General features: G+C 36.3%; 1 long non-coding RNA gene across 1 annotated transcript in view; it reads left to right on the top strand.

Moving 5' to 3' along the window:
• LOC141548438 (uncharacterized) overlaps window positions 1-9,593 on the top strand; it is a 163,984-nt gene extending 154,391 nt beyond the window's left edge. Inside the window, exon 4 of the long non-coding RNA XR_012483944.1 lies at window positions 9,483-9,593. This is a non-coding gene — a long non-coding RNA (uncharacterized LOC141548438). The remainder of the gene's footprint in view (window positions 1-9,482) is intronic.
• Window positions 9,594-21,827: the final 12,234 nt, after the last annotated feature.

The following is a 21,827-nucleotide window of genomic DNA, read 5'->3' as shown; positions in this document are numbered from 1 at the left end:
GGCACTGGAGTGGCCTACACTGGGATTGCATACCAGATTCCTACTCTTGACACAAGATCCTCTCCACTGAACTCCTAAATCCTCCCAGGCTGAGAGGTCCAGAAGTCTCCAGCACTACTGCTGATTCAGAGGTCCCCCCTCACTGATGCTGGGGTCCAGGCCAGGACTGGGGCTGGGACTGGGTCCAGGGCTGCATTGGCCCAGCCTGTGCTGGGATTGTGTACTGGGCTCCCACCCTGTATCACAGACATTTCCTGCTGACCCTCAAAGTTCTTCTTTAGCTGAGAAATGTTCTACTCTATCTTTTTGGGTGTTCTGATGCTCTAAAATTTGTTTAGAGTCATTATTTAAAGGAATTTGGAGAGGTTGGGGGGAGGGGTTGAGTTCCTGCCTTCTCTCTGCCATCTTGGCTCCACCTTGAGATTTCTTGATATCTCTTTTTTATTAAGTTTTTTTTTTATTTCCAAAACATATGCATGAGCCCTCTTTGTAGTGGCCAGAAACTGGAAACTGAGTGGATGCCCATCAATTGGAGATTGGCTGAATAAATTGTGGTATATGAATGTTATAGAATATTATTGTTCTGTAAGAAATGACCAACAGGATGATTTCAGAAAGGCCTGGAGAGACTTCCATGAACTGATGCTGAGTGAAATGAGCAGGACCAAGAGATCATTATATGCTTCAACAACAATACTATATGATGATCAATTCTGATGGACATGGCCCTCTTCAACAGTGACATGAACCAAATCAGTTCCAAAAGAGCAGTAATGAACTGAAGCAGCTACACCCAGCGAAAGAACTCTGGGAGATGAATATGAACCACTACATAGAATTCCCAATCCCTCTGATTTTGTCTGCCTGCATTTTGGATTTCCTTCACAGGCTAATGGTACACTATTTCAAAGTCCGATTCTTTTTGTACAGCAAAATAACTGTTTGGACATATATACATATAATGTATTTGATTTATACTTTAACATATTTAACATGTATTGGTCAACGCCATCTGGGGGGGAAGGAGGAGAAAATCTGAAACATAAGGCTATGCAAGGGTCAATGTTGTAAAATTACCCATGCATATATCTGATAAATAAAAGCTATAATTTAAAAAATGTGCATGGATAATTTTTCAACACTGATCCTTGCATAGCCTTATGTTTCAGATTTTCTCCTCCTTCTCCCACCCCCTCCTCTAGATGACAAGCAATCCAATATGTTTTCTATGTTAAAATTATGTTAAATCCAATATGTGTAAACATATTTATACAATTCTCTTGCTGCACAAGAAAAATGAGATCAAAAAGAAAGAAAATGAGTAATAAAATGCAAGCGAACAACAACAAAAAGAGTGAAAATGTTATGTTGTGATCCTCATTCAGTTCCCACAGTACTTTGTCTGAGTGTAGATGGCTCTCTTTGTCTCAAAATCATTGGAACTATCCTCAATCATCTTATTTTTGGAAAGAGTCACGTTCATCAGAATTGATCATTGTATAGTATTGATGTTGCTGTGTACAATGATGTCTTGTTGTGCTGATTTCATTTAGCATCAGTTCATGTAAGTCTCTCCAGGCCTCTCTAAAATCAACCTCCTGATCATTTCTTATAGAACAATAATATTCCTTAATATACATACACCATAACTTATTCAGCCATTCCCCAACTGATGGGCATCCACTTAGTTACCAGTTTCTTGCCACTACAAAAAGGCACAAACATTTTTGCACATGTGGGTCCCTTTCCCTCCTTTATGATCTCTTTGGGATATAAGCCCAGTAGTAGCACTGCTGGGTCAAAGAGTTTGCACAGTTTGATAACTTTTTGAACATAGTTCCAGATTGCTCTCCAGAATGGCTGGATTCTTTCACAACTCCACAAACAATATATTCGTGTCCCGGTTTTCCCACATCCCCTCCAACATTCATCATTATTTGTTCCTGTCATCTTAGACAATCTGACAGGTGTGTAGTGGTTTGATATAGCTTTTAACTTAGTGTTTAGTCCCATTACCATTCCTGCATTTTGGGCTGCTCCTTTTCCCTGCTTTTGATGCCCACTACAGATGTTGTTACTTCTGCTACACTGTTCTCCTAACCTGCCCTCCCCCCTGTACCTGCTGATCTCTCATTCTGTTTTCTTAAGCTGCTCTATGTTGGAAAACTGTTTCACTGTGACTTTTTTTGCTTGACCTTCCCACTCAGGACTCAGCTTGGCACACTTAAAAAAAGTTGTAGAGGCAAGCAAAATTTCTGGCTTCACTCTGCCCTCTTGACTCCATCACCACAAAGAATTTTAGTATAGGTAAAGGAAAAAAATATGAGTAAATACTATGAGAAGTCAAAAGGAGTTTAGTGATACAATAGATACTTTTTAGTAAATACCCCTCTGAAATACTTTATAAAGCACATTCATTCAAACACAATTTGTTGCTTATTAACAGAAAAAAGGAATTTGTCTTTAAACATTGAGAGTATTGTACTAACATTAATCATTGCATTTTACACTTGCCAATGAACATCCAGACAAACCCTAAATCACATTCTCCTCTTACTGTTATGCAGATCTGCCTAATATCATGATCAGTGCTTAGGGCATATCATATATACTTATGTGATGCAGTGGGAAAAGGAAATGAGTTTTATATCTGCTAGAATGTAGTCTCTGAACTCCAACTCGATTGACACAATATGGTAAGAATAAGGACATGAAGGGTGAAGACAATGACCATGCCTCCCCTTTTGTACTTAGTCAACTTCACTTGTTTGTTTCCAGTCTCTGTACAGAATTTGTGAGTTATTGTCTAGTGTGCTGAGACTCCAATTTGGATTTGGTATGCCCAGTATCCCTATAAAAGTTTCATTGGAAGTTATAAGGAATTTCTCATTTTAATTTCACAGACTTCCAAATATTACCAAATATAAGCAGTTAAAAGAATAATTTTAATCTTAGCTTGGGGAACTCTAGATGGCTCTTGTTTGCCTTTAGCTAGATAAGGTCACTTAGTCTCATTCAGTTTGTCACCTCTGTCCCTAATAATGCAGTTTTACTTAGGTTATTATTGCTTTTCCTTTCTTCCTTTTACCTATTTGGGTAATTCTTTCATTCCTTTTGAATGTCTGGAATAAGTGATAAAATAAAACCTCCCTTCCTCACCTCCCATTCAACTCCAACTTTATTGTTACTGTTGTTTTATTTTCTATGATTTTTTCCCCCTAAAAAGCATTGTGTTCATTATGTTTGTGTGCTGAACTTGGAATCAGGACGACCTGAGTTTAAATCCAGTTTCAGACAATTACTGGGTGTGACCCAGGTATGGCTGCATGACCTCTGCCTTAGTTTGCTAGGGTTTTATTGAAGATAAAATGAGATAATATTTGTAAAGCCTTCACAAATTTTAAAGTGCTTTTAAAGTGCTATTATTATTATTATTATTATTTTCACTATTGTTTTTATGGCTTTCTCTTCCATGATTAAGACTTCTAAAGTGCCTATTTTGAATTACCTTTTCTAAACAAATTTTTGGTTATTGCTTTGAATCATCATGCGCCTTCAACCCCTTTTAATTATATGTCATTCTTGGCAGAATCAATTCTTTCAAGAGACAGAAACAAGAGAAATATTGCCCAGTGGTAGAGATTTTTCTCTGTCCTTGATCATGTGGTCCAATTCTGTTACCTCTATTTTCCCCAGTATACTTTTCCATTTTTCATGAAATCTCCTCTGCATTCATGTCACTCTATCCTTCGAGATGCTGTGTGTCCCAAGAATTCTGACTCCTTCTGATACAGGATGCTGTTTATTGAAGCCTAGCATACTCTCAGATGAAGTGTTCTTTCTGAGCACCAAATCTCTTGCAGATTATATCAACTGTAACATTCTTATATACCTTTGTAGTATCAGTTTCTTCAGGAAGCACATTTCTTCACATCTTGGGGGCCAAGCTTGTTCATCATAATTATCATTTGTATGTGTGTGGGAGAGGGAAAGAGGGGGAGAGACAGAGGGGGAGGGACAGAGGGGGAGGGACAGAGGAGGAGGAGAGAGAGAGAGAGAGAGAGAGAGAGAGAGAGAGAGAGAGAGAGAGAGAGAGAGAGAGAGAGAGAGAGAGAGAGAGAGAGAGAGAGAAAGGGAGGGAGGGAGGGAGGGAGGGAGAGGCACAGACAGAGAGAGAGAATAAGAGAGAAAATGAGAGACAGAGATACACACAGAGAGAAAGGAGGAGAGACAGAGATAGACACTGAGACTTTCATCATAAATCTAAATCATTTCCCAAAAGGGCCAGACCACTTCATATCTCTATCAACAGTATATCAGGTGTGCCTATCTTTCTGCATTTCCTACAACTTGTTTATTTCCATCTTTTATCACTTTCTCCAATATTCTGGGTGTGAAGTAAAACATCAGAGCTGTTTTGGAACATATACTCATTTGGTGGTAATTAATTAGCAAATGGTTCTTTTGAGAATTGTTGACCACTTTTCCAATGGGGAATGACACTTGGTCTCATCTGTTTGAGAACTTTTAAGGCACCATGAATATTAGATCCTTAGAGATGTTTGATATAAAATTTCCCCCTCCCACTCTGGCTTACTTTCTTTGGGAGGGATTTATTTATAATGACAACTACAAATCATTTCTTAAGAGTGATTGACTCATAATTCAATTCAACAAGAATTATTTATAATAGTTTTTTTTTATTTTTCAAAATATATTTCAAAATACAAAAATTCATTCACCTTGTGTTCCAGATTTTTCCTCCTCCCTCCCCACCTTCCCCTTCACCTATAGAGCAAATAATCCAATATATGTTAAATGTGTGCAATTCTTCTAAACATATTGCCACATCTATCATGCTACATACAAAAAAATCAGATCAAAAGGGAAAAATGAGAAAGAAAAAAAAAAGCAAGTAAGCTAACAACAACAAAAAGGTGAAAATACTGTGTTGTGATCCACAGTCCCCACTATGGATGTAGATGGCTCTCTCCAAGTCAATTGGAATTGGCCTGAATCACCTCATTGTTGAAAAGAACCAAGTTCATCACAGCTGATCATCACAATCTTGTGCTGCTGTATACAATGATCTCCTGGTTTTGCACACTTCACTCAGCATTGATTCGTGTAAGTCTCTCCAGGCCTCTTTGAAACCATCCTGCTGATCATTTCTTATGGAACAGTAATATTCAATTATATTCATATACTATAACTTATTCCAAATTGTTCCTATTCTATGTACCAAGGACTGGAAACATAAAGAAAAAAAAATGAAACTCTCTATGTCTTTAAAATACTTCCATTCCACTGGGGGAAATGACATGGATACAGAGAAGTGAATACAAAGGTTTTGTAGATATGTGAAAATACCGGGCATCCTTAGTATGCAAATCCCTTTCACCAGTGCAGATGAGTTGCCCATTTCTAATTGTAGTTTTAGAAAATTGCTTAGAGTGCTAAGGAGTTCAGCAACTTGTTCATGTGTTCTGGTGTTATGGGCCAGAACTTGAAACAAGGTGCTAATGCTGATGTACTTAGTTTACGTTTTTAAAGGAGTTCACACATTAGTTCACACATTCACACCTTTAAGAGAGCATATATAAGGGGGAGCTCCCACAAGCTCACGAAAAGACAAGCCCACTCTTTGACTTCATGAGATTCACAACTAGGATTGACTTCAGGAGATTCACAAGGCAGAGTCAGATTCATTCCAACTTCTGCCTTTGTGCTGGCTGGGGATTTCGGGAGATTCAGAGCCAGGATTCAGTGGAGGAGATTCACATGTTGAGGAGATTCACAAGTCGGGCAGATTCACAAGCCCGGCAGAAAGAAGGAAGACAGAGAAGTGGTGGCAGGAGAACACTGAAATCAAGATCGGGAAGGCCTTGAGAAAACTAGCCAAGCTCCAAGTGAAGGAGATAAGATTTTGGAAGAAACAATATAGGATTTGGACTTTAATTCCTGGCTGCATTTAGGGTGATTACACTGAACTGAAACTAAGGCTGCCTCCAGAAGCTCCCCAAGAAACCTGCTCAAAGAGAACATTATAATTTAGAGAAGAGAACATTATATTCTAGGTTGGTGGGGCTAATTTTTAGAGACTCAGTAGATAATTAATCTTGCCTGTGCCCAATCACAATAAGAGCAATGGAATTTAAAACAACTTTAAAGTTTCAGTTCACACCAGAAGGCTGGAAAAGATGCCCCAAATATGAGAATAATAATGTTAAAGATGCTGTGGAAAGACATTGTATCAGAGATTCCACTGCCAGGCATACACTTCAAGGAGGAAAAATACAGAAAAGTCTTCATATACACGAAAGTATTCTCAACAGCATAAATTGTATTTGTATGGTGTGTGTGTGTGTGTGTGTGTGTGTGTGTGTGTGTGCATGCATTTTAGGTAACAAGAAACAAGAAACTGAAAACATAGTAGATGTCCATCATCTGGAAGAATGGGAGAACAAACGCTGGGACATTAATGCAATGTAACATAACCCTGTTATAAGAAACAATGAATCTGATTAATTAAGAGAAGCATGGGAAGACTTATCCAGACTGATACATTGGCTTAAGCAGAACCAAGAAAATAATATGTATGATGGCTACAATAATATCAATAGAAAGAAGGGATAGGAAATTGGACATTATGTAACCGTGATAAACATGTCTGGCCTCAGAAGAAAAGAGAATATGTACTTCTCTTGTTATTTTTCTGAGAAGGGAGGACTATGGGTAAAGAATACTACATTTAGCATCAGACTCAGTTGAAGTATTGGCTGATTTTGTTGAACTTTTTTCACTTTTATTTTTTGTTATTGTATGTGGATGTCTCACTAGGTCAGGAAGATGAGAATACTATTTGGAAATAAAAGTGATTTTTAAAAAAAAAAAGTTTAAAATTTTTGAAAAGGAGTAAGATTAGAATGGTAAATGGGGCTTAGATTAGAGTAGACTTTACATTTTAGACCAAGGAGTGTTTATTTTGTTCTTTTAGAGACTATTTTTCTTTGAGGGTTTTGTTTTCAAGGAGAAATGCAATAATCCTATCTGCTATCCAGTCAAAGCAATTGGGCTATAAAAATTCAGGATGAAAACCAAATAAAGTTCATATATTTACAAATTCTTTAATCACCCAAAATAACCTGGTTTTACTAGAACTTGAGGTTGAAATTTTTATCAAACCTGATACCACATCCTCAAATGACTGATTATTTATGAAATCAATTAGTAAATAGCATTTACTTATTTTGCTGGCACATATGTTTCTTGTATGTAATCATTCTATTTACATCTGACCTTAAAGTCAGATGGGCCATCTTCTTGGGCCATCTTTATCAAAATTCTGTGCTCATCTTTTCCATTACTTACCTGCTCTGCTCTTTGATCCTCCTGATATAACTATGGCCATCTCCAAGACCCTGACTCTGTATGATGGACTCTCAGAGTCATTCTTCAAGACCTACTATCAAAGGCTACATTTAACCTGATGCATTTTATCTGATGATGGAGCCTAACAACTGACTTTGATGGCTCTGAAATGTATTAGAAGAGCAAGATGCTTCATTTAGGGTTCAGAAGAAACAGGATGATACCCCATTGGATGTATTTGTGGCATCACTGGACTCTTACTCTGGATTCCTCAGGCCCAGAGTTAAGTATATGAAAGTACTTTTGCTTAAGAAATGTTGGTGTAATGTAAAAGGTATGGGATTATCTGCCATCCGGGGGAGGGAGTGGAGGGAGGGAGGGGATAATTTGGAAAAATGAATAAAAAAAAAAAGAAAAAAAGAAATGTTGGTGTACCTCCCTGTCATGATGTTATCTGAATTACATAATGAAATATACAAAGAGTGTATGGAATACTTTATGAGAGATAGAACACTGTATATGGACAGATTTGTGAAAAATGTATGATGGACTTTCTGTTTTTGTATGTGTAAGAGGCAGACCATGAATAATGCTGTGTTTGGCACTCACCTGTTTTAGTCAGATGTGTTTTACATAAAGACATGAAAGTTTATAAAACAGTTCTTCCATCTTACTCTTTATCTTAACAAGTGGGTTTGAGAAATACTCTGAGATAGCCTTTGTGGAAATCATGTAATGAAAAATAGATCAAAATGCATTTTGAATTTTTTTTATCTTTCCTATGGAAATGTCTTTTTTTAAACTTTGAAATGGGTTTTTAGTAATATTAGTGAATTTGATATTAAAACAGCAATGATTAAAACATTCATTAAGTTTACAGTGTGCTATGTGGTAGTAAAACAAATAGAAAGACATCACAGTCCTTACCCTCAAAGAGTCTACAATCTATCAGGAGAAATAATGAGTCCATAGATAACTATATACAGACAATATAATTTGAGGGGAATGTGGTGATAATAACTGTGAAAAATTTAGAAAAGACCTAGAGGGGCTGCTGGGTGGTGCAGTGGCTAGAACCAATACTAGCCCTGGAGTCAGCAGCACCTGAGTTCAAATCTGGTCTCAGATACTTGAAACTTGCTAACTGTATGACCCTGGACAAGTCACTTGACAAAAAATAAAATGAAATGAAGTGAAAACTAAACTAAAGCAAAGCAAAGACCTCAGATAAAAGATAGCATTTAGAAAAATGAGCTAAGGAGTTCAAGAAGCATAAATGAGATGGAAGACTATGTTACAATGAGTGAAAGCCCAGAAGCAGAACACAGAATATTATATGTACATATTCTAGATTCATGGAGCTAATTCTGAAGGTTCACATTCTTCTGTATAGTCTCCATAAGTTAGCAGCAGATGGTCTCTAAATGAATAGTTATTGATATTAAGTATCATCTTTGTGACAATAAGATGTGAAAGCAAAACCCATGTTTATGACAGCAGATTTGAATTATAACCAACTCAATCTTGAATGAAATGCAAGAATAAGGAGTGCAAAAGCTGCTAAGATTCCTTAGGTATTGTAAAATGAGAAGGAAATAGCAAAGCATTCCAGCCTCTTTGTTGAGAAAAGCCCAAAGACGGTCCTGAAAAGTCAGACAAGACTGAAGAAGAACAACAAAAATGTCAGAAGACTAGAAAGATAGGAAGGAGTTTGTGAAGAGTTTTAAATTCAGGGGACTTTGTGTTTGATATTGTAGCTTACACAGAGTCACTGGAATTTCTGAGAAAGGTAGCAGTGACATGGGCAGAACTATAACTTGAGAAAATTATTTTGGCAGCTGTGGGGAGGCTAGATTGGAGTAGGAAGAGACTTGAGGGGGTTTGATCAGAATGTTGATTAAGTTTCTATAGGGCTTTTTATTGTGATCTCTCCTATATTACCATGATTTCCTACTGTGTATTATACTTATAGAGTGATTAGGTAATATAGTGATAAAGCAAAGCACTGGGCCTGGAATCAGGAGAACCTGAGTTCAAATCTAGCCTCAGACACTTATTAGTTGCATGATCCTGGGCAAGTTATTTACCCCTCTATTTGCCTTAATTCACAGGAGAAGGAAATGGAAAATGACTCCAGTATCTTTGTCAAGATTGTCAAGAATACCCCATACCAGATCATAAAGAGTTGGACACAACTGAATGACAGAACAACAACAAAGAGGTAAGCTAGATATAAGGATTGGGGTGAAAGAGGGAATTCAACTGAGTAAATCAATTAAATCACTCCATTCCCATCTAAATTGAGTGCTAAGATGCTATTATTCCCTGCTACATTTTTCTGCTGAGAATACATCTCAATTATTCATTAGGTGTAAATAAAACCTGGATACCTTCCTAGGCGTGACAGAAAGTCTAGATTGGCTAATTACATGCCCTCTGATGCCTGTATAAACCTTTTGAACTAGTTGTAATTCAGAAGTATTAAAGGCCTCCTAGCTCAGAAGATGGAATGTGGCTATCAGGCAAGAGAAGAGCCAGAAAGAATTGACAACATGGGGTCAATTGGAAAAAGGAGAAAGAGAAAGCAAAACTAAGTTGGGACAGAGAAGGGAAAGACCAGTGAAGACCAGTAATGTTCACCTCTAGAACTGAAAGAAGTTGCCAGAAAAGGTCTGTTTTCCCCTGTTTCCCCTCCTGGTCTGTCTGTTTTACATATTGTTAAACAGACTGTCATTCTTTTATACTCAAATATTGCCAGGAACCTGAATTTTTCTTTAGCCACAAATAGTTCAGGGGTTAGCTCAAGATAAAAATTTATATAAATTAAGACAGAGAACTAAATCTCTGCCTAAATGGTAGGCATTATCCTAACAAGGGGATTGGAGTAATTGTGATTGCTTTCCCAACTTTTCATTTAAATTCATTAAAAAACAACAGAGGAAGCAACCACTTAGAATTGAGGAGCTCTTATATTGCCCCAGGATTAACATCAGCAAATTATTGTAGCAGAGAAAGAAGGTTTCAGATACTACATGGCTTAGAGTCAGTTTCCTGGAAAGCATCTTCCATATACTATTGTCCTTGTCAGTGTGAGAGCTTTTCGATTCCCTTACTCTGTATCCCTCTCTAGAGAGCTAAAAATAATAATAATAATAAATCTGCCATTGTAGTAGTGGAAAGATGCTGCTCTCCACTTCCAATCCTTCAGTAACTTTGCTTCTTCTTAAAGTGGGAAGAAATAATTCTCAGGGTCTTTTGTGATTTAGGCTTCCCATCAGTCATTCTAAGTCTGTAACAGAATGACTTTTACACATACTTAAAGCAAAGTCTCAAGTCTCCTGAAATGGGGGTTTCAGTAGCAGATAGAGTAGGCAGCAAATAACAATAAGAACACTTCTTCCATCCATCACTTAGATTTTAGCAATCATTGTGTTGTTTCAGTTGTGTCTGACTCTTGTAGACCCCATTTGGAATTTTCTTGTCAGAGATTCTAGAGTGGTTTGCAATTTCCTTCTCTAAGTCATTTTACAGATGAGGCCAATAGAGTGAGTTGACTAGTAAGTATGCAGTCTGAGGCTGCATTAGATCTCAGATTGTCATGACTTGAGGACTGGAACTCTATCAACTGAACCACTTAGCACCTTCAGAGAAATCAAGATACTGCTTAAGAGGGGGAAAAGACCAATCAGGATAGTAGGGAAAAGCTAACAGGCTACTTGGGCTGGAATTTATGAGGGGGAATAATGTTAAATCAGTTTAGCTTCATAACTAGTTCTAACCCTATTTTGCAATCTTGATTTGCATTGCTGCTCTTCACATTCCATAATTCAGATAAACTTTAGTAAATGCATGGAAAAGCAATTATTGAGCCAACCACTGTACAAAATACTGGGGATACAGCTATGAAAGCAAATACCATCCTTGTCATTTATGAGCTTATATTCTACTAGGGGACACAGCTCACGGTAGCATCGATGGCAAGGGAAGAGTATTTTGGTTTTGTAAAAGTGAAAAATCTGCTTGGAATAGAGATGGACAGAAATATTCAGGTCTTGATCATGCTTATTCATTCAGTATCCCAAGTCGTCACTACAAAATCAGATAATCAGCTGAATCTTTTCTTTAAGATACTCTCAATCACCAGTTTAAAAAATATTAATACTTAAGATGATCAGGTTTGTGAGGCTTCATGGTGAGGTGGATAGAGGGCCAACCATAGAGTTGGGAAGATGTTCGTTCAGGTCTTGCCTCTGACTCACAAATTACTTCTTCTCTGAGGGCTCTTCCAGTTCTCCAAGACTATAATTTTATAGCTATGTTGCTCTCTGAATCACTGGAGGGCATTTACACACTGAGAGTTACCCACAGTAATGAAATCTTGGGAATAGACCACACACCCCCAACTCCAAGATGGTCAATAGCACCATTTCAGTTACATTTCATTATTTTTTGCTGAAGCAATTGGGATTAAGTGACTTGTCCAGGGACATACAGCTAGGAAGCAGTAAGTGTCTGAGACCAGATTTGAACTCAGGACCCCCTGATTTCAGGACTGTGTTCTATCCACTGCACTACCTAGCTACCCCTATATTTCATTATTGAGCTTTCAATCCTATGATACTGCTAGGTATCCAGTATTGCTACAAGGATCACTCAATGGACATGCCAGATTTGCTTTGTCCCGTGAACCCATTCACTAGTGATGGGTGATTATGAAGAATTGATTTTTGCTACTTAAAAGATAGCCTTGACTAACAGTCCTTTGTTCTCAAAGAAAGCATCATGAGAGTGATGTTTTGACTTGTGCATGAATTGCATTTATGTGAGGCAGAAGTGTGCAAAATCATCAACCTCACTATCTCCTCTAGAGAGTTCTCCTGTCCTTTAGAGTCATCAAAGTCCAGTGGCAAAATAAAAGTAAAAAATGATCAGGTGATGGATCCCTGATGCAGTGCCTGACCCTGGCCTTTTTAAAGTAAAGTTTTTTTTCCCAGGCCTCAGATTGTCTGAGGTAATGTCCATTCAAGGGACAAGGACTAGATAAGAATTGAGACAAAAGAACAGAACCAAGAGAATATTTTACATGGTGACAAGATTGTGCAATGATCAACTGTGATGGATTGGACTTTTTAATAATGAGGTGATTCAAGGTAATTCCAATAGACTTGAGATGGAAAATGCTATTCACAATCCAGAGTAAGAATTATGGAGAGTGAATGTAGATCAAAGCATAGTATCTTTACCTTTTTGTTGTTGTTTGCTTGTTTTTGTTTTCTTTCTCATGTTATTTTTTTCCTTTTGATCGGAATTTTTTCATACAGCATGATGAATATGGAAATATGTTTAGAAGAATTGCATATTTAACTTATATTGAATTGTTTACTGTCTTGGGAAGTGAAAGGGGGAAGGAGAGGGAGAAAAATTTGAAACACAAGATTTTGCGAAGGTAAATATTGAAAAGTATCTTTGCATATATTTGGAAAAATAAAATACTAATAAAAACAAAGAAAAAAAAAGAATTGAGACAAAAGATGACTTAATTTAGCATTGCGAAAGTATCAGTTTGGTCAACTCTTTATCCCTGAGGAACAATGGTGAAAGGCTAATGGAATCTTTTTATCATGTGTGTATAGTCAGCCTTAGTATCCTCAGAAGCTAATTATGGAATAACTGGTTCCAAGGGACTCCCTTTGAGTAATTATAATATTCCTTCTCTCTTCAGAGAAATTTGTTTTTAGCAAACATTAGTATACATAGAAACCAGTGACTTGCTAGACAATTTGAAAGCAGTATCACTATAGCTAGACTAGCAATATGTACTAACAATCTTTTCCCTCTATAGACATAGGTCTACTTATACTACCATATAATTATTCATATACCTAAAAATGCACATAATATTTTATTCCATTTTTCCCTCATTAGGGAATCATTGAAACAGAGAAACATAACGTTAGATTGACATTAATAGTGCCCACAGAACAGGTTTTGGTGAAGAATTAGCATGTCTTACTTTCACATAAGCAGTCAGATTTTATGAAAGATTGATAGCCATGATAACTAAAACTGCCTGTATATTTGTTTAAAAAAAACATACCAAGGAAGTGGGGTGCTGAATTCTCATGTGTCCTCTTCAATAATCTTTCATTTTGCTCTTCTGTGACCAGATGATAATAGCTGAGATGGTCATTCAGTATCCAAACCTCTTAGCTCTTTAATCCATGCTATGCACCAAATATGTATATACAAAACAGTTTAAGCAAGGTCCAGCTAATTTAATCACTTCAAATATTTTAATGACCATTGGCAATCATGAAATAATCAACATGGTGGCCACAGTCAGTATTGATTCAGAAGATAACTGGAAATTGGATCAGCCATGTATGGGCTGCCTTGACAGGATACACTAAGTAGGGAAATCAGTAAAATATAGTTTGAGTGATGACAAAAACATCTGCCCCCAAATCAAGTGTATAAAAGTTTGGAATATTGAAATTTTTTTTAAAATTAAAGGTTTTTGTTATTGCTATTGGTTTTTTATCTATTTATCGTGTATATACAGTAGCACTCTATAGAAAAGGAGCTGTCTTGACAGTGTCTTAATTAAGTGTTTTGACTTTTTTTAAAGTCAACATCAAATGCTAACTTTTCATCACGAGATATTATAGTTAGATAAGGCCTCAGAGGCTATTCAAATGAAGATACCTGGAAAAGAATCCTCTCTACAATATACTTGACATATGGCCATGCAGCTGTTGCCTAAAGACCTCCAGGGAGGAAGAGCCTCACTTCTTCTCACTCCAAGTGGCCATTGCAGTCTGGGACAGCTGTAATAATGAGGAAGTTTTTGCTAATTTTACTAGTTCACTTTACTTCCAAATTCTAGCCATTGATATCATGAAGAAAAAAAAATCTAATCCCTCTTCCATAAGACATTCCTTCAGATGTCTGAAAGGAATCATCATTCTTTCCTTCCTCCTTCATTCCCTTCCTCATAACTTCTAGATTAAATAACCTGAGTTCCCTTTGTAGATCATTTTGCAGCATGATCTTTAGACACATTACTATGTTGGCTTCCTTCTTCTAGATTGTGTGTGTGGGGGGGGGATATGGGTGTGGATGGATGTGGGTGTGGGTATGAGTGATGGACTCCTTTGGCAGTTTGATCTTGCCTATGGACCACTTCTCATAAAAATGTCTTTAAATGAATAAAATACATAGGAACACAAAGATAATGAATCATATTGAAATATAAAAACATTTCTTAAAATGTTGATTGACCCCAGGTTAAGTATCCCTGTAAGAATATCTCCAGTTTATGGAAGATGAATGGATGTCCATCAATTGGAGAATGGTTGGGTAAATTATGGTATATGAAGGTTATGGAATATTATTGTTCTGTGAGAAATGACCAGCAGGAGGAATACAGAGAGGCCTGGAGAGACTTACATCAACTGATGCTGAGTGAAATGAGCAGAACCAGAAGATCACTGTACACTTCAATGCTGTGTATTCTGATGGAAGTGGATATCTTCAACATAAAGAAGATCCAACTCACTTTCAGTTGATCAATGATGGACAGAAACAACTACACCCAGAGAAGGAACACTGGGAATTGAATGTAAGCTGTTGGCACTACTGTCTATCTACCCAGGTTACTTATACCTTCGGAATCTAATACTTAATGTGCAACAAGAAAATGGTATTTACACACATATATTGTATCTAGGTTATACTGTAACACATGTAAAATGTATGGGATTGCCTCTCATCGGGGGGAGGGAGTAGAGGGAGGGAGAGGATAATTTGGAAAAATGAATACAAGGGATAATGTTTAAAAAAATTACTCATGCATACATACTGTCAAAAAATTATAAATAAAATAAAAAAAGAATATCTCCAGTTTATCAACATCCTTTGTCTCTTCTCATGCATCATTTCCCACCATATTCAGACTTAATTCAGTCAACCACAAAGAAAATGTTTCATTCTCAGTCATCTGAGTTTTTTGGTCCCAAAGACTGAATGCTTTGATCCACATTCAATCTTTATAGCTCTTTTTTCTGGATATGGCTGGCACATTCTATCCCAAGTCTCTTGGAATTGTCTGGAATCATCTTATTGTAAAATGTTATTTAGCCTGTTCTAATTCATTTTATGTGGTGAACACAGACTTCTACACACACTATTCCTTCAGATTTATTCCTTCATGGTGTCAATTGACTGATAGACCAAGAAAACTTAAGTTTAAATCCTATCTCTGTCCCTTAACCTCCTTAGATCACAGGTTCTCTGTAGTCTTATTTATTGGCTTCTGGAGCAAAACTTAGCAGTCAGCACCCAGTAAGGAGAAACAGCTGTGTGTTTCTATGCACAGGGAGCCCTGAATGACAGATGACTAATGCATTACATACCCTTTCCAAATGGAAAAACTCCTTTCATAATAGGTATAAGGTTGTTAATAGTATTCTTAATATTAACCCTATATTCATCAGCCTTTAGCATTCCTAAAAGACAATCAAAATAAAATCAGTGGCAACTCAGAAATAATTTTTGCTTGTCAATACATTTAGTATGCTTGTAAGAACTCTGGCATGGTAATGTGAAGCTTGGAATTCAGGTTTCATTTCTGCCTATAATTCACTATATGACCTTCACCAAAACCCTAACCTCTCTGACCATTAGTTGTTGTTGTTGTTTTTTATTCTGTCGATGTTCTACAAAATGAGAGATTTAGACCAGATTATCTCTAAGGTCCTATATGACCCTAATGTTATCATATTGATTTTATCCTAATTCCACCAATAAAGGACCTGTCAGGGGTTGTAAAAGGAGCACATAGCTGAGCTACAAATGAATCTAAGACCACATGAGCCAACATTTACCTGGATAGAGCATGCAATCCTCACAATAGCAGGTTTTCCATATCACTGCCTTCATCAAAATTATGAACTTGACTCTCAAATGTTGTGGTAAGACTAACTATGCTATGGAAGTAACACATAAAAACAAAATAGAATATTTTCATTGTCTCAAAGGAGGCATTTTGAAGTCATGGTAAGGACTGTGCCTTTAATTGTTCATGATAAGAAGGTTCTGCTCCTCTTTAGAAGCATACTTAAAAGTGACCCTATTAGAAAAGGTAGAGGGATTTGAATCAATATCATGAATTTGATAGGTATATCTTTTATCCTTCCCTTATTAAAGTGAAAAATACACAAAATATTTAAACATTTTCCTAAAACCTTTTTAAATTATTAATATTTTTTTATTTTTCCAAATACCTGCAAAGATAGTTTCACTATTCACCTTTGCAAAATCTTGTGTCCCAAATTTTTCTCTCTTTCTCCCCTCCTTCGCCTTCTCAAGACAGTAAGCAATTCAATATAGATTAAACATATACAATTTTTAAACATATTTCCATATTTATCATGTCGCACAAGAAAAATCCAATCAAAAGGAAGAAACATACGAGAAAGAAAAAAATCCATCGAACAACAACAACAAAAAGTGAAAATACTATGCTTTTGATCCATATTCAGTCTTTATTGTTCTTTTTCTGGATATGGCTGGCACATTCTATCCCAAGTCTCTTGGAATTATCTTGAATCGTCTTATCGTAAAACCTATTTTTAGCCTGTTCTAAATCATTTTAAGTGGTGAACACAGCCTTCTTCACAAACACTATTCCTTCAGATTTATTCCTTCGTGGTGTCAATTGACTGATAGACCAGTCAAGACAACCTAAGTTTAAATCCTATCTTTGTCCCTTAACCTTCTTAGATCACAAGTTCCCTATTTGTAAAACTGTGAAGCTGTGGGAGGATTAGACTCAAAAAACAACAAGGTATAGTGGATTAAACAGTGGGTTTAGCCTAAGGAAAAGTTGGACTTACATCTATTCAGACATATACTATGTGACCCTGAATAAATTCACTTAACCTTGTTGAGCCTCAGTTTTTTTTTTACCTGTAAAATGAGCATAATAGATCATTCATAACTTAAAGGATTGTTATAAGTATCAAATGAGATCATGACTGTGATGTTCTTTGCCAAACTTGAAGTGCAATAAAAATATGAGCTATTATTATTATTAGCAGATGATCTCAAAGTTATCTTCCAGCTCCAAATCTATAATCCTGGGACATTTTTGATAGTAACATAAAATGAAAGAATATTTGAGTGGGAGAGACCTCATTGGTCAACTAGTATAACCCATTGCAGTTGCTGTTGTTCATGTAATCCTTTGTTGTTGTTGTTCAATTGTTTTCAGTTGTGTTTGATTTTCCATGACCCTCTTTAGGGTTTCCTTGGCAGAGAGACAGGATTGGTTTGCCATTTCCTTTTCCAGCTCAGTTTACAGATAGGGAACTGAGACAAGTAGGGTTAAAATACTGGCCCCGAGTCACATAAGCATCTGAGACCATATATGTGTTTAATGGGACTTTACTTAAAGAATTATCAGGAGGGGGAACCCACTTCTTCAGCTACTGTTAGGAAGCTTTTCCTGGCATCATCTCAATTTGCTTCTTTGTCACTTCTACTTTTGCTTCTATTTTTTCCCTCTGAGTCCAGCAGAACAAGTTTCTTCTATATGACAACCTTCATATAATTGAGCATACCTCCTACTGTCTACCTCCCCACTCACCATCCTCTGCTTCTTCTCTTATTCTAGTTAAATGTCCCTAGTTTTCTCAGTCCTTTTATCTTCATAAGGCATGAACTCAAGGCCTTTCACTATCCTGTTTGTCTTTCTCTTCTGCTCTTGAGCTTATCAGTATTTTTTTTTTGAAAGCATAGCATATAGAACTAAAAGCAGTACTCCATATATGGACTGCCCAGGAAAGAATGAAGAGGGATCATTACTTCCTTATCTCTGGCAGATAAGCTCCCTTAAGATTGTATTAGTTTCGGTGGGTCAGTGTATCATATTGATGTCTCATACTGAGTAGTCCACTGAAACCTCCAGATCTTTTTCATATGAGCTGCTTTCTAGACTCTCATAATTGTGAAATTGAATTTTGAATTGTAAGGATAAGAACTTATTTTCCCTGTATTAAAGCTCATTATATTGGATTCTGCCCAATATTCCAACTTGTTAAGAGTATTTTGGATTCTGATCCTCTATCACTGTATTTATTAGCCCCTTCCCTCGCTTTGTGTCATATGTACTTTTGATGAGTAAGCCATCTATACCTTTATCCATGTCAGTGATAAAAATGTTAATTAGGGCAAGGCCAAACATAAGTCACTGAGGTATTCCACTGGAGACTTCCTGCCAAATCAACATAGAGAATGAATAACTACTCTTAACTAGCCATTCTACCCTTTCAGAAAACCATCTGATTGTACTATTTTCTAGCCCAGATCTCTAAGGTTCCATAGAAATACCATGAGTTACTTTATCATTTTTCTAAAATTAAGAAAACTGTATCTATCTCAATTATAAGTAGTGGGGTAAGAATCTCATCCTTTAGGTCCGATGTGAACTTGTAGATTTAGACATAGGCATCTTGGCTTCTCCATGCTGACATATTATCTTAAAGTACTCAGAACATGACTGGAACTCTCTAATATATGTAGTTGAAATGAACAATGTTTTGGCCCAATAGAATAATGTGGACTGAATAGTCCAACATACAGGACAATTTTTTTAGACTTACTTCCTACAATAAAGTAAGACTAAAGGGACAAAATGAAGGGTAATCTTGGCTATAAGGACTCACTCTAACTTCAGAAGTCCTTGCAGAATGAAAATCATTACCCAGAGGTATATTTTCTGAAATTAGCTAAATTAGTCTTGACCCATAATAGGAATTCATTTAAAAACACCTTTCTTTCACTAGGAGAAGGATTACTCTGGGCTATTGTATGGATTTTTAATTTTCTCCAGTAAATGGTGTATGATGCTTTTCAAGAGGCACTTTGGTTGAGGTTTAAGAATGAGATTAGTTATATTAGTTAAAGTAGGACAAAGTAATTCCAAAGCATATTTTAAATTCTGCATGCAGAGCAGCAGACGACAAGGCTGGATGATGAATAGACTGACAGGAGTTGCTTTTGTCCATCTATTAAGCCATCAAGCCTAAATTATAATATGTTGCCATTTATATGATCATTCTGGAAAACATGGTTCATCTTTTCCAAAATAATTTCACCTCAAAAACACATTGTATTTATGGTCACCTTATTTATTGTTTTCAACGCCAAACTTTGAGGTCAACATCCATTATTTTTTGGTTGTCATTTGCTGTGTCAAGATTTCAGTAGATTTAAAGGGCCCAGAGGACGAATATAAACTAGTTTATCATTGAAGAGGAAAAAATATCCCCAAACTAGAAAGATAAAAGAATCATCTTCTAAAGCATTCATTCCAGCTTGGACAAATAGACAAATGATAAGTTCTAGCAAGCACGCATATGCGCAAAAGGCCAATGATTTTTTAGCCTGCCTATTCGGCCCCAGTATTCACAGCAGCTCTTCAGTATCTGTGAAGTGGAAAGCCCATGCTTTCTCTTTGGAAGCCTTGTCTTAGTAAAACTTACATGTCTTGATGAGATTAACTAGTCATTTACCTTCAAAAGGCCTCAGTTCAGCCTGCTTTGTGCCCATGGTTCATCAAAAATTTGGTCGTGATTTACCCCAGTGTACTTGATGCCAAATAAATGGTTAACCTGAACAACTCTGAACAACTTATATGTCCCCTGATCCAGAGCTAGCAAACTCCTGATTTCTGCCCCTAATCTGTGTGATTTCAAATTGTTGCATGATGAGATTAAGAACCATTTCCTCTGATAACTCTACCTCTCTCAAACTCCTTTGTCTCTCTGCCTAGACTCTTCCATTGTCTTGGACATCTTTTGGGTATTACTGGGCCAAAAGGTATATACAAAGTAGTGTCAAGATTTCAATAAATTTGAAAGGCTCTGGAGAAAGAAAATGAACTAGTTTGTCATTGAACAGGAAAAAAGTCCTCAAGCTACAAAGTGTACTGAAGAAATTAAGTTAGGCTTCAGCAATATGTGAATTGAGAATTGGCAGAAGAGCAGGCTGATTTTTGAAGAGGCAGAGGAACTAAGGACCAAATTGCTAGCATTTGATAAATCATGGAGAAAGCAAGACAGTTCCAGAGAAACTTTTACTTCTGCTTCACTGGGGTAGCCAGGTGGTACAGTGAATAGAATGCTGGGTCTGGAGTCAAGAAGACTCACAGAGATAATGTTTGGGACCTCATTATCACCCCAAAGTGTAGCACCTTTATAATCTTTCCCTTCTTTGATCATATTCTCCCGCCCTTACATTTCACTCAGTTCTTCTTTTCTCCAAGGTCTATTATTCCTCCTAATCATGACCTCAATTTCTTTCATCTAAGCTTTATCTCCCATTCAGTTATTTCTGCTTTGGTCTGACTTTCTTCCCCTCATAATGTTGATCCTATGACAATCCAATTCAACTTTACTTTTTTCTCCACTCCTGATATTTTTACCACCCTCTTCTTTATTGCACTCCCCTTCTAGTCTTCAACCTATGTTTACATTTGCCATCTATCTTCTTTCACTGTACTCTGGAATTGTTCAGTATTTCTGAAGGCATTAGGAAACCATGCCTATTCTTCTCATTGCTAATATTTTATTTAAGATTTTTACATTAATATTCATTAGGGAAATTGGTCTATAATTTTCTTTCTCTGTTTTCATCCTTTCTGGTTTAGGTATCAGCACCATATTTGTGTCATAAAAGGAATTTGATAGCACTCCGTCTTTCCCTAATTTTCCAAATAGTTTGCTTAGTATTGGAATTAATTGTCCTTGAGAAATATCCTTGGTATAATTCACACGTAGATCCATCTGGTTCTGGAGATTTTTTTTCTTAGGGAGTAGATTAATAGCTAATTCAATTTCTTTTTCTAAAATGGAAATATTTAACTAATTTATTTCTTTCTCTGTTAATCTGGGCAATCTATATTTTATATATCTGTATTACATATTCAATCTATGTTATATATTCATTCATTTCACTTAGATTATCAGATTTGCTGGCATATAATTGGGCAAAACAACTCCTAATAATTGCTTTAATTTTCTCTTCATTGGTGGAAAATTCACCCTTTTCATTTTTGAGAAAATTTGATTTTCTTTCCTTTTGCTAATCAAATTAACAAAGGTTTATCTATTTTGTTTGGTTTTTCATAAAATCAACTCTTTAGTTTTGCTTAATTAGTTCAATAGTTTTCTTATTTTCAGTTTTATTTAATCTTCCCTTTTATTTTCAGAATTTCAAATTTAATATCTAGGAGAGTTTAAATTATTCTTTTTCTAGTTTTTTAATTGCATGCCCAATTTATTGATCTTTACTTTCTATATTTTATACAAGTAAGGATCTAGAGATACAAAATTTTCCCTAAAAACTGCTTTTGCTGCATCACATAAATTTTGGTATGTTGCCTCATTATTATC

This window comes from Sminthopsis crassicaudata, chromosome X (genome assembly GCF_048593235.1).
Source record: "Sminthopsis crassicaudata isolate SCR6 chromosome X, ASM4859323v1, whole genome shotgun sequence".
NCBI lineage: Eukaryota > Metazoa > Chordata > Mammalia > Dasyuromorphia > Dasyuridae > Sminthopsis > Sminthopsis crassicaudata.
Note: the sequence above shows the minus strand (reverse complement) of the source record. Positions and strands in the feature narration are given on the sequence as shown.